The sequence below is a fragment of the Aegilops tauschii genome, chromosome 3, assembly GCF_002575655.3.
Source record: "Aegilops tauschii subsp. strangulata cultivar AL8/78 chromosome 3, Aet v6.0, whole genome shotgun sequence".
Classification (NCBI taxonomy): Eukaryota; Viridiplantae; Streptophyta; class Magnoliopsida; order Poales; family Poaceae; genus Aegilops; species Aegilops tauschii.
The window spans coordinates 85254738-85267669 of record NC_053037.3 but is presented as its reverse complement, the minus strand read 5'-3'; positions in this window follow the sequence as shown (position 1 = coordinate 85267669).

The window sequence follows — 12932 nt, the reverse complement described above, 5'->3', positions numbered from 1 at the left end:
TATTGAGAATGCTGAAAGTGATGAAATTATTGAAACTAAAAACTTTGAAACACCTGATAAGACTAGCTCTCCTAGATATGAACTTCCTGTTATACCTGAGGGTTATGTTATGGATGGAGAGGGAGCTAGGGACTTTCTTGCTTGTAAAGATTGAGAGGATCTTAAGAAACTGCTTGTCAAGTTGAAAGAAAAATCTTTGAATGCTAGAATGCAATATGATCCTAAGTTTGCTACTTCACCTATCTTTATTACTTATAAGGATTATGAATTCTCTGTCAATCCTGAGTTAATTACTTTGGTTGAATCTGATCCTTTCCATTGTTATGAATCTGAAACTGTTGTGGCACATCTTACTAAATTGAATGATATAGCCACCCTATTTGCTCATAAGGAAAAATTTGTTATTATTATATTCTTAATTTGTTTCCTTTCTCATTAAAGGGTGATGCTAAGATATGGTTTAATTCTCTTGCTCTTGGTTGTGTGCGTAGTCCCCGGGATATGATTTACTACTTCTCTGAAAAATATTTTCCTACTCATAAGAAACAAGCTGCTTTACATGAAATATTTAACTTTGTGCAAATTCAAGAAGAGAGTCTCCCACAAGCTTGGGAGAGGCTTCTCCAATTACTTAATGCTTTTCCTGATCATCCTCTCAAGAAAAATAAAATACTTGATATCTTTTATAATGGACTAACCGATGCTTCTAGGGACCACCTAGATAGTTGTGTTGGTTGTGTTTTTCAGGGAACGAACAGTTGAGCAAGCTGGAATGTTATTCAATAATATATTGAGTACTGATAATGATTGGACTCTTCCCGAACCACCTCCTAAGACAACTCCAAAGAAGAGAGGTATTGTATTTCTCAGTCCTGAATATATGCAAGAGGCAAACAAATCTATGAAAGAAAAAGGTATAAAAGCTGAAGATGTTAAGAATTTACCACCTATTGAGGAAATACATGGTCTTGATAACCCGACACAGGTAGTAGAGGTAAATTCTCTCTATAGATTTGATGAAGGTGATATTCCTCATAGTAAGTCTGCTAGTCAATGCTTGGATGAATTTGATAAGTTTATTGTTAAACAAGAAAACTTTAATGCATATGTTAGTAGACAATTGAAACATAATGCTTATATGCTTAACTGCTTGGGTGACTACATGTGTAGAACTGTTAATGATCTCAAAATTATTAGTAAACATGCTTCCATGGTAAAAACTCAAGTAGAACAAGTTCTCAGGGCACAAAATGATTTGCTCAATGAGATGAATAATAAGAACAATGATCATGATGTTAGACTTATGACTAGAGGTGGTAAAATGACTCGGGAACCTTTGTATCCTGAGGGCCATCCTAAGAGAATTGAGCAAGATTCTCAGAGAATTAATACTGGTGCATCTAGTCCTTCTAAAAGGAAAATGAAAACTGATAGGACTTTGCATGCTTCTAGTGAACCTGTTATAAACACACCTGAGAATCCAAATGATATTTCTATTTCTGATGCTGAAACACAATCTAGTGATGAACATGAACCTAGCGATAATGTTAATGATGATGTTCATGTTGATGCTCAACCTAGTAATGATAATGATGTGGATATTGAACATAAGAATAAAAAGATATGATAAGAGAGACTTCATTGCTAGGAAGCATGGTAAAGAAAGAGAACCATGGGTTCAGAAAACCATGCCCTTTCCTCCTAAACCATCCAAGAAAAGGATGATGAGGATTTTGAGCGCTTTGTTGAAATGCTTAGACCTGTCTTTTTGCGTATGCGTTTGACTGATATTCTAAAAATGTCTCCTTATGCTAAGTACATGAAAGAAATTGTTACAAATAAGAAAGATACCGAAAGCTGAAATTTCCACCATGCTTTCTAATTACACTTTTAAGGGTGGAATACCAAAGAAACTAGGAGACCCAGGAATACCAACTATACGATGCTCCATTAAAAGGAACCATGTTAAAACTGATTTATGTGATTTGGGAGCCGGTGTTAGTGTTATGCCTTCTCTTTATATCGTAGGCTTGATTTGAATAAGTTGACACCAACTGAAATCTCTTTGCAAACGGCCGATAAATCAACTGCTATACCCATCGGTATTTGTGAGGATGTGCCTAATGTAGTTGCAAATGTTACTATTTTAACGGACTTTGTTATTCTTGATATACCCGAGGATGACAGTTTGTCGATCATCCTTGGTAGACCCTTTTTGAATACTGCAGGGGCTGTAATTGATTGCAACAAGAGCAATGTCACTTTTCATGTTAATGGTAATGAGCATATGGTGCACTTTCTGAAGAAACAACCTCAAGTTAATAGCATCAATTCTATTGAAAAAATTCAACTATTGCTATTGGAGGTTCGAATTCCCTATTCCTACTATTAAAAGGAAATATAATATTCTTATTTTAGGGGACATGCATATCCCCGTTGAGGTAACCTAGTGTTATACGAAGATCTCCGGTTTCATGTCATTGGGAAGAAGTTTGTTTATAAGACTTGATCAACCTTGTTAACGGATTCCTTTTGACGGGCATGAGATGGATGAATTTAGTAAACACAACTTTCTGTACCCACTTTTTACTTTCTGTTATTTAGAGTAACTAAAGCAAAAATGCTATTATTTATCTATTTTCTAAATTATCCGTGCAATAAAAAATGTCCCAAAAATAAAATTTCTGCAAATGTACTGAAAATTTAGTATGATTTTTTGTGGAATATTTAAGAATTTTTGGCACTGTGAACACACCAGGGGGCAGCACCAGTGGGACACAATCCCCATAGGGTGCGCCTAGAGGTCTTTTGGGTCCCACGTGGGTCCCCCTCACTTATTCCAGCACCCATCCACTTCGTCTTCCTCCAGAAAAAATCCCACCATTGCTCAAACCCGTGTTCTTACTCATTTTGCTACCATTTTTGATCTCCTTGCTCAAGGCTCCTTTAGCAAAACTGTTTCGTGGATTTGTTCATCGGTATGTGACTCCTCCAATTGTCCAATTAGTTTTTGTTCTAGTGCTTTATATATTGCAAATTTTTTTCTGTGGTGACCTTGTTCTTGACCTTGCATGTCAGATTTATATGGTCCAAAGTAGTTTTGATGCATGATATAGCCTCTAGACACTTGTAGGAGTAGTTGCTATCAATCTTGTTGAGTTTTGTTCACTTTTATTTTTAGTCACTAAAAATTTCAGAAATTTTTCAGAGGAAGAAAAATGTTTAGGAAGATATACCAAGGGGGTTCCTCGACGAAGAAAGCCCCAAGGCTCGCGATACGTGAGCCAGACCTTGAACCACCGAGGGAAGCTCTACTGCGGCCTTGTGAATGGTTGTCATATCATTTCATGTTCATGCAGGTTTCAAGGAGGAATTTGACGCATCCGTGCAAAATGTGGGCCTTGAGGACTTCGTGTCAGATAAGTGTGGGCAATACTATCACCTCACTCATTCATTTGTGCGGAGGTATAAGTTTACATCTCAGCGCAATACTCATTATCATTTACCATGGACCTTGAAGATTATAATGAAATATGTCAAATCCCGCAAAGGGGCATTCATAGTGAGCCTCATAAAATTGATTGTTTTCAGTTCCTTGCTAGCATCACCAGGGGAGAAACTAGAAATGTAACACAAGCCACTATAGGGAGCATTCACTTCCCTGTTGTACATTATTTTGCTCTCTTCATAGGTAGATGCATTAATGGGAAACATGATCATAGACACCTTTGTGCATCAGACCTTAGTGTCCTCAAGAGTGTAGTAATAGGTGATAAACGATATAACTTGGGGGCTATGGTTGCAAGGCGGTTACATAATAATGCTAAAGATGGAGATTTCTTTGGTGGGATATATGCCACCCGGTTAGCTAATTATCTCAAGGTACCCATAAGAGAAAATGATGTTGAGTTATCACCCTCTTACCTTGATAATGATGATATGGTTCGTTACGAGTTTCTTGAGAGGAGCAAACAGGCCCTCTTGTACCGACTAATCTTTGACAGGGAGCGCTTCTACGCTCCCCGCTCCTGCCTTCTTTGACTTTCAGGTAAAACAGAGATACTTCATAACCAGAGAGGAGGCTAACGAGTATGAGAGAGAGGGGGAGGCCGCTCGCCTCAATGTTGCAGCCCTTCAGGTAGTGGCGGCCACAGCTCAGTACAATCCCAACTATGATTTTGGATACTATCCAGGCCAGCTGTGGCCCTAGACCAACTTAGGCCAAAAGCCTAAGCTTGTGGTAGTATGTATTTCACACCGACATTACATTCATGCTCACACACTCATTTTAGTCATCGGTGTTCATACTTTTTCGTTGTTTTATCCATGCTAGTTTCTTTTCTTGCTTTCTTCTCATGTGTTTGGAAAACTTTGAGGAAATCCAAAAAATAGTTCTCGCTTCTTTTTAGTTTTCTTTCTAGTTTATTTAGTAGTAGTATTAAATAAAACCCAAAAGGATTTCTCGTTCTTCTTCTGCTTGTTGGGAGCTTTCCCGTGTAAATAGTTTTTTCTCGTTCTTGTTTTACTTTCTTCAGAAAAACAAAAACTCAAAAGAAATTATTGTGTTCTTTCAAATTATTTTCCCCTTCTTTGGGTCGTAAGGAGAAGACCACGATGAAAATGTTGAGTGGCTCTCATATGCATTATTGTTGATCTAACAAAGAGCCCACATTACCTTGTCTTCTCCTTTTGAATAAATGCTTGCAGATTCCAGCTTAGTCCAATGCACGTGCACTCTTATTATTATTCACCCCGTTCGGTCGTGCAAGTGAAAGGCAGTAATGACAATATATGATGGAATGATTGAGATGGAGAAAAGCTGGTACGAACTCGACCTATTTTGTTTTTGTAAATATGATTAGCTCATCGTTCCCGATTCAGCCTATTATGAATGAAACATGTTTGCAATGACAATTAGATATTATAGTTACTCATGCCATGCTGAATTAGCTGGAGTTGATAATGGTTTACCTTGCGTAACAACATGCTTTTAAAATGGTTATGATGTAGTATGATAGGATGGTATCCTCCTTTGACTGATTTAAGTGGTTTGACTTGGCACAGGTTCACACATGTAGTTGAATCAAAATCAACATATATAGCCTCCACGATATTTATGTTCATGGTGATTTATATCCTACTCATGCTTGCACTCAATGTTGGTTAATCTCAATGCATGTTTATGACCGTTGTCGCTCTCTAGTTGGTCGCTCCTCAATCTTTTGCTAGCCTTCACTTGTACTAAGTGGGAATACTGCTTGTGCATCCACTTCCTTAAACCCAAAGTTGTTCCATATGAGTCCACCATACCTACCTTTATGCGGTATCTACCTGTCGTTCCAAGTAAATTTGCATGTGCCAAACTCTAAACCTTCAAATAATAATTTGTTTTGTATGCCCGAATCGCTCATGTAGTGACTAGGGGCTGTTAGTATCTTCCATGCTAGGTGGGTTATTCTCGCGATGATTTTTAAACACTTGTCATTCACGAGAAATTGGCTGGTAATCGGGATGCCCAGTTCCATGCTCAAAATCAAATCAAAATATAAATATCAAACAAAACTCCCCCAGGACTGTTGTTGGTATGGACGGTACCCGTGGATTCGGTTAGCCGTGGAGTGTGTTTGTTGGTGGAGGGGGAGTAAAAACTACACCATTCTGTTTGGGAACCGCCTATAATGTATCTACCATGGAATATACCGAGATCTCTTGGTTACTATGTTGACAATGAAAGCCTACCGCTCAAAATTATATTCATCTCTGTTTTAAAAGCTCGAGCTCTGGCACCACTACAAATACCTTCTTCCCTCTGCGAAGGGCCTATCTATTTGCTTTTATTGTTGAGTCATCATCCTCTTATAAAAAGCACCAGTTAGAGAGCACCACTGTCATTTGTATGCTTTGTTATTAATTGATATTGAGTATGAGTGTGACTGGATCTATTTTGCCGTGAATTATAATGTCTAGTCAGTTCTTGATCTTCAGGGGTGCTCTGCATTTATGTTTTGCGGTCTCAGAAAGGGCTAGCGATATACCATTTTGTCATATCATTTCATGATTGTTTTGAAAAGGTGTTGTCATCCGAGATTTATTATTATTGCTCGATAGTTGATTATGCCATTGATATGAGTAAATATGATACCTAAATGTTATTGTCAATATGGTTAGGTCATAATCTTTGCTGAAAACCTGAATACTGGCTATATATATTTGCAATAACAAGATCAAACAAAGTTTGTAAAAGTTTTTTTTCTTTGTCACTTTCAGTTCGTCAACTGAATTGCTTGAGGACAAGCAATGAGTTAAGCTCGGAGGAGTTGATACGTCTCACCGTATCTACTTTTCCAAACTCTTTTGCCCTTGTTTTGGACTCTAATTTGCATGATTTGAATAGAACTAACCCGGACTAACGATGTTTTCAGCAGAATTGCCATGGTGTTATTTTTGTGCAAAAGTAAAAGTTCTCGGATTGACCTAAAAATTTACGGAGAATATTTTTGGAATATATAAAAATATTGGCACAAGAATCAACCAGAGGGGGCCACCCAGAGGCCACAAGCCCTGGGGCGCGCCCTGTAGCTCCTTCGACCCTAATTCCAACTCTATAAGTACCTATTCGCAGAGAAAAAATCAGAGAGAAGGATTCATCGCGTTTTACAATACGAGCCGCCGCCACCTCCTGTTCTTTATCGGGAGGGCAGATCTGGAGTCTGTTTTGGAGCTAGTTATTTGTCACCCTAGGTTATAAATGCTACATGATGAATATCATCCGACACACTTATCATTGCCAATCCATTGCCTACGAGCATTTCACATATTGATCTTTATCAAGTTATTTTCGTTGCTACTGCTGTTACAATCGCTACAAAACTGTTACTGTTACTTTTGCTACCATTGCCGTTACTTCCATATTACTTGCTACTAAATCCTTGCTGCAAATATTAAGTATTTCAGGTGTGGTTGAATTGACAACTCAGCTGCTAATACTTAAGAATATTATTTGGATCCCCTTGTGTCGAATCAATAAATTTGGGTTGAATACTCTACCCATGAAAACTATTGCAATCCCCTATACTTGTGGGCTATCAGGCTCTGGCGGAGCTGTTTTGCCGGGGAAACTTCCCTCCCGGAGGGGGAAATCAAAGCCATCGTCATCACCAACAATCCTCTCATTGAGAAGGGTCAATCTCAATCAACATCTTCACCAACACCATCTCCTCTCAAACCCTAGTTCATCTCTTGTATCCGATCTTTGTCTCAAAACCTCAGATTGGTACATGTGGGTTGCTAGTAGTGTTGATTACTCCTTGTAGTTGATGCTAATTGGTTTATTTGGTGGAAGATCATATGTTTAGATCCTTAATGCTATTTAATACCCATCTTATTATGAATCGGAATATGCTTTGTGAGTAGTTATGTTTGTTCCTGAGGACATGGGAGAAGTCTTGTTATAAGTAATCATGTGAATTTGGTATTCGTTCGATATTTTGATGAGATGTATGTTGTCTCGCCTCTAGTGGTGTTATGTGAATGTAGACTACATGACACTTCACCATGATTTGGGCCTAGGGGAAGGCATTGGGAAGTAATAAGTAGATGATGGGGTTGCTAGAGTGACAGAAGCTTAAACCCTAGTTTATGCGTTGCTTTGTAAGGGGCTGATTTGGATCCATATGTTTCATGTTATGGTTAGATTTATCTTAATTCTTCTTTCATAGTTGCGGATGCTTGCAAGAGGGTTTAATCATAAGTGGGAGGCTTGTCCAAGTAAGGACAGCACCCAAGCACCGGTCCACCCACATATCAAATTATCAAAGTAACGAACGCAAATCATATGAGCATGATGAAAACTAACTTGACAATAATTCCCATGTGTCCTCAGGAACGCTTTGCTTTATATAAGAGTTCGTCCAGGCTTGTCCTTTGCTACAAAAAAGGATTGGGCAACCTTGTTGCACCTTCGTTACACCTGTACTTGTTACCCGTTACGAATTATCTTATCACACAACTATTTGTTAACAATAATTTCAGTGCTTGCAGAGAATACCTTGCTGAAAACGACTTGTCATTTCCTTCTGCTCCTCGTTGGGTTCGACACTCTTACTTATCAAACGGACTACGATAGATCCCCTATACTTGTGGGTCATCATGCCCTGCCACCGCGCAGCGGCTGGCGACGAACCAGGAGGTCGCCGGATATCGGGGAAGAGGCAGGAGGCCGCCGGATCCAGGGACGAGGTCGGCAGCGGTTGAGGTGGCACAACACGCGTGGCGTAGGTGAGGCTTGCATGCGACGGCGGGCTCGAGCACGTGGAGGTGCTCTTGGAAATATGCCCTAGAGGCAATAATAAATTGGTTATTATTATATTTCCTTGTTCACGATAATCATTTATTATCCATGCTAGAATTGTATTGATAGGAAACTCAGATACATGTGTGGATACATAGACAACACCATGTCCCTAGTAAGCCTCTAGTTGACTAGCTCGTTGATCAATAGATGGTTACAGTTTCCTGACCATGGACATTGGATGTCGTTGATAACGGGATCACATCATTAGGAGAATGATGTGATGGACAAGACCCAAACCTAAGCCTAGCACAAGATCCTGTAGTTCGTTTGCTAAGAGCTTTTCTAATGTCAAGTATCATTTCCTTAGACCATGAGATTGTGCAACTCCCGGATACCGTAGGAATGCTTTGGGTGTACCAAACGTCACAACGTAACTGGGTGGCTATAAAGGTGCACTACAGGTATCTCCGAAAGTGTCTGTTGGGTTGGCACGAATCGAGACTGGGATTTGTCACTCCGTGTAAACGGAGAGGTATCTCTGGGCCCACTTGGTAGGACATCATCATAATGTGCACAATGTGACAAAGGAGTTGATCACGGGATGATGTGAGTTACGGAACGAGTAAAGAGACTTGCCGGTAACGAGATTGAACAAGGTATAGGGATACCGACGATCGAATCTCGGGCAAGTAACATACCGATGGACAAAGGGAATTGTATACGGGATTGATTGAATCCTCGACATCGTGGTTCATCCGATGAGATCATCGAGGAGCATGTGGGAGCCAACATGGGTATCCAGATCCCGCTGTTGGTTATTGACCGGAGAGTCGTCTCGGTCATGTCTGCCTGTCTCCCGAACCTGTAGGGTCTACACACTTAAGGTTCGGTGACGCTAGGGTTATAGATATATTAGTATGCGGTAACCCGAAAGTTGTTCGGAGTCCCGGATGAGATCCCGGACGTCATGAGGAGTTCCGGAATGGTCCGGAGGTAAAGATTTATATATGGGAAGTATTATTTTGGTCGCCGGAAAAGTTTCGCACTTTATCGGTATTGTACCGGGAGTGCCGAAAGGGGTCCGGGGGTCCACCAAGGGGGTCCACCAGCCCCAGGGGGCCACATGGGCTGTAGGGGGTGCGCCTTGGCCTATATGGGCCAAGGGCACCAGCCCCAAGAGGCCCATGCGCCAAGAGATAAGAAAAAAGGGAGAGTCCTAAAAGGGGAAGGCACCTCCGAGGTGCCTTGGGGAGGAAGGACTCCTCCCTGGCCGCACCCTTCCTTGGAGGAAGGGCCAAGGCTGCGCCCCCCTCTCCCTTGGCCCTATATATATTGGGGGGGAGGGAGGGCAGCACTACCTAAGCCCTGGCGGCTCCCTCTCCCTCCCGTGACACCTCTTCCTCCCCGCTTGCGCTTGGCGAAGCCCTGCCGGGATCCCGCTACTTCCACCACCACGCCGTCGTGCTGCTGGATCTCCATCAACCTCTCCTCCCCCCTTGCTGGATCAAGAAGGAGGAGACGTCGCTGCTCCGTATGTGTGTTGAACGCGGAGGTGCCGTCCGTTCGGCGCTAGGATCATCGGTGATTTGGATCACGACGAGTACGACTCCATCAACCCCGTTCTCTTGAACGCTTCCGCTCGCGATCTACAAGGGTATGTAGATGCACTCCTTCCCTCTCGTTGCTAGTAAACTCCATAGATTGATCTTGGTGATGTGTAGAAAATTTTGAATTTCTGCTACGTTCCCCAACAGTGGCATCATGAGCTAGGTCTATGCGTAGTTTCTATGCACGAGTAGAACACAAAGTAGTTGTGGGCGTCGATGTTGTCAATTCCTCTTGCCGCTACTAGTCTTATCTTGTTTCGGCGGCATTGTGGGATGAAGCGGCCCGGACTGACCTTACACGTACACTTACGTGAGACAGGTTCCACCGACTGACATGCACTAGTTGCATAAGGTGGCTAGCGGGTGTCTGTCTCTCCCACTTTAGTCGGAACGGATTCGATGAAAAGGGTCCTTATGAAGGGTAAATAGAAATTGGCATATCACGTTGTGGTTTTACGTAGGTAAGAAACGTTCTTGCTAGAAACCTATACAAGCCACGTAAAAACTTGCAACAACAATTAGAGGACGTCTAACTTGTTTTTGCAGCATGTGCTATGTGATGTGATATGGCCAGAAGATGTGATGAATGATATATGTGATGTATGAGATTGATCATATTCTTGTAATAGGAATCACGACTTGCATGTCGATGAGTATGACAACCGGCAGGAGCCATAGGAGTTGTCTTTATTTTTTGTATGACCTGCGTGTCATTGAATAACGCCATGTAAGTTACTTTACTTTATTGCTAAGCGCGTTAGCCATAGAAGTAGAAGTAATCGTTGGCGTGACAACTTCATGAAGACACAATGATGGAGATCATGATGATGGAGATCATGGTGTCATGCCGGTGACAAAGATGATCATGGTGCCCCAAAGATGGAGATCAAAGGAGCAAAATGATATTGGCCATATCATGTCACTATTTGATTGCATGTGATGTTTATCATGTTTTACATCTTATTTGCCTAGAACGACGGTAGTAAGTAAGATGATCCCTCACTAAAATTTCAAGAGACGTGTTCCCCCTAACTGTGCACCGTTGCGAAGGTTCGTTGTTTCGAAGCACCACGTGATGATCGGGTGTGATAGATTCTAACGTTCGAATACAACGGGTGTTGACGAGCCTAGCATGTACAGACATGGCCTCGGAACACATGCGAAACACTTAGGTTGACTTGACGAGCCTAGCATGTACAGACATGGCCTCGGAACACAAGAGACCGAAAGGTCGAACATGAGTCGTATAGCAGATACGATCAACATGGAGATGTTCACCGATGATGACTAGTCCGTCTCACGTGATGATCGGACACGGCCTAGTTTGACTCGGATCATGTATCACTTAGATGACTAGAGGGATGTCTATCTGAGTGGGAGTTCAATAATCAGATGAACTTCATTATCATGAACATAGTCAAAAGGTCTTTGCAAATTATGTCATACGCTTTAGTTCTACTGTTTAAGATATGTTCCTAGAGAAAATTTAGTTGAAAGTTGGTAGTAGCAATTATGCGGACTGGGTCCGTAAACTGAGGACTGCCCTCATTGCTGCACAGAAGGTTTATGTCCTTAATGCACCGCTCGGTGTGCTGAACCTCAGCGTCGTCTGTAGATGTTGCGGAACATCTGACATACACGTTTTGATAACTACGTGATAGTTCAGTGCGTAATGCTAACGGTTTAGAATTGTGGCACCAAAGACGGTTTTTGAAACGTCGCAGAACATATGAGATGTTCCGAAGACTGAAATTGGGATTTCAGACTAGTGCCCGCGTCAAGAGGTATGAGACCTCTGACAAGTTTCTTAAGCCTGAAGACTAAGGGAGAAAAGCTCAATCGTTGAGCATGTACTCAGATTGTCTGAGTACTACAATCGCTTGAATCGAGTGGGAGTTAATCTTCCAGATGAGATAGTGATGATTCTCCATAATCACTGCCACCAAGCTATTAGAGCTTCGTGATGAACTATAAATATCAAGGATAGATGATGATCCTTGAGCAACTCGCGATGTTTGACACCGCGAAAGTAGAAATCAAGAAGGAGCATCAATTGTTGATGGTTAGTAAAAACACTAGTTTCTAGAAGGGCAAGGGCAAAAGGGATACTTCATGAAACAGCAAGTCATTTGCTGCTCTAGTAAAGAATCCCAAGGTTGAACCCAAAACCCGAGACTAAGTGCTTCTGTAATGAGGGGAACGGTCACTGAAGCAGTACTACCCTAGATACTTGGTAGATGAGAAGGCAGGCAAGGTCGACAGAAGTATATTGGATATACATTATATGAATGTGTACTTTACTAGTACTCCTAGCAGCACCAGGGTATTAGATACCGGTTCGGTTGCTAAGTGTTAGTAACTCGAAATAAAAGCTGCGGAATAAACGGAGACTAGCTAAAGGTGAGATGACGATATGTGTTGGAAGTGTTTCCAAGGTTGATGTGATCAAGCATCGCATGCTCCCTCTACCATCGAGATTTGGTGTTTGCGTTAAGCATGATTGGATTATGTTTATCGCAATACGTTTATTCATTTAAGGAGAATAATGGTTACTCTGTTTATTTGAATAATACCTTCAATGGTCTTGCACCTAAAATGAATCTCGATCGTAGTGATACACATGTTCATGCCAAAAGATATAAGATAGTAATGATAGTACCACATACTTGTGGCACTGCCACTTGAGTCATATTGGTATAGAAACGCATGAAGAAGCTCCATGTAGATGGATCTTTGGACTCACTCGTTTTTGAAAAGAATGAGACATGCGAACCATGTCTATTGGTATATATGCATGAAGAAACTCCAAGCAGATGGATCGTTTGGACTCACTTGATTTTGAATCACTTGAGACATGCAAATCATACCACATGGGCAAGATGACTGAAAGGCCTCGTTTTCACTAAGATGGAACAAGAGAGCAACTTGTTGGATGTAATACATTTTGATGTGTGCAGTCCAATGAGTGCTGAGGCATGCAGTGGATATCGTTAAGTTCTTACTTTACAGATGATTTGAGTAGATGCTGAGTG